The sequence below is a fragment of the Pteropus vampyrus genome, unplaced genomic scaffold (assembly GCF_000151845.1).
Source record: "Pteropus vampyrus isolate Shadow unplaced genomic scaffold, Pvam_2.0 Scaffold2, whole genome shotgun sequence".
Taxonomy (NCBI): Eukaryota; Metazoa; Chordata; class Mammalia; order Chiroptera; family Pteropodidae; genus Pteropus; species Pteropus vampyrus.
Window position 1 is genome coordinate 28,903,659 of NW_011888783.1, and position 1,947 is coordinate 28,905,605.

The window sequence follows — 1,947 nt, forward strand, 5'->3', positions numbered from 1 at the left end:
AATCCTTTAATCAGTGTTGTTGAGGTGTAATTTACATATAATAAAATACATACATTTTAACTGTACAGGGGACGAGTTTTGAAAAATGCACACACATGTGGATCCACCACTGCAATCACAATAATTTCATTACTGCAAAAGGTAACTTTATTCCTCTTCCCAATCAATCCTCTCTCTGTAGTCTTAGAATTGATCTGCTTTCTATCACTATAGATTGGATTGGTCTTTTCTAGAGTTTCTTATGAATATAATCCTACAGTATGTTTTCTTTTCTTGCTGGCTTTTCTCTCAATGTAATATTTCTTAGATTATTTATGTTGTGTACACTAGTTGTTTGTCCTTTTTTATTGCTGTGCAGTATTCTATCGTATGAAAGTCCTACAATTTGTTTCTCCATTTAAGAGATATTGGACATTTAGCTGTTTCTAAATTTCAGTTATTATGAATAAATCTACTATGAACACTTATTTCCCACATCTCAGAAGCTCCCATGTCCCCTCCCAGTCATTATCCCCTAGAGGTATGCACTATGCCAACCTCTGGTACCACGGATTAGTTTTGCCTGTTCTTGAATTTTACATTAATGGAAATGCATCTATGTTAATGCTTGCAGCAATAATTTGTTTGTTTTCATTTCCATGTAGTATTCCATTTACGAATATATCACAATTTATTTAATCATTCTATTGTTGATGGACATTTGGGTTTTTTCAAGTTTTGGGCTACTATGAATAAAGCTGCTGTTATCATTCTTGTACATTTATTTCAGTGAATCTTTACAGTCTTTTCTCTTGGGTAATATAGTGGTGGGTAGCCAGACTTTTCCTCCCATTTCTGAGAACAAGCTGTGTTTGCTGAATGTACGCAGAGTTGAGAGTAGTCGCAATGGGCTTGTCAGTGTGGGTCTGCAAACCTCATTCATTGACTTGTGGGTCACTTTGAGAGCCATGGTCCATCCTGAGGTGTCTATTCCTGAAGTGGTCTGCACCTTCTCTGCTTGTGTAGCCTATTCCTTGACTCCTGCCCTTTCTTTTCTCAGGATTGCTGGGGCAAGGCTAGTTGTTTTCTATTAAAACTAGCAATACATGGTGATATCAGAAACGTGGAGGAGTGAGAGACATCCCCAGATCTCTCCCCTTGAAACAACAATAAACTGAACATCTAAAACTCAACAAAAACCACTCAAACTGCACACCAGCACATCTGAGCATGGGATCTGTGCATAAGAGCTACTCAAAACCTGGGTGGACTGGGAGAAACAAAGAAGCTGCCTCTCACAGCCACCAGAGCTCCTGTAGGAGGAGGAGGAGGAGGGGAGAAGATGCGGTGAGTTCCCTGAACAACTGTACCTGGGAGTGCTGTGAGCTCCACATGACTGGTGGCAGTGCTCAGTCAACAGGGCAGAAGGCAGAGAAATGGGGAAGGTAGAAAAGTGGGGAAGGCAGAGAAACAACAGTTGATTTTTACCGGCTGTGGCTGCAAAACTGAGGCTGAGCCACAGCCCCCAACTCGCAACCCAGAAGGCCCCTCCCCCCATACCCTCTGAGACCGAATGCTGCGGAGACCCAGGGGAATCTGAGCAAATGCTACTGAAATGTTGCTAACACTGACAGGAACTGAGACTGAGGGTAGCAAGCATGATTAAATATCTATAAGGAAAAAAAAGACATTATTAAGACTTTATATAAAGCAGAGATCCAAGAGGATTAGATGCCACCTACTGGAAACCAAAAGAAAAACACCTTCTTTGTAACAGGCTAGAGACCATTGTATAAGAAATCCTCTTTCTGGAAAAAAATTAGAATACACTTCCATTAATGCCCAGGCAGGGAAATAGTGCATAAAACATCAGGAACAACCAAGGCGACAATGTATCTCAGAAAGAAAGAGAAAAATATTCAGAAAATAAGCTTATAGATATAGAAATATGCGACTTAAATGACAGAG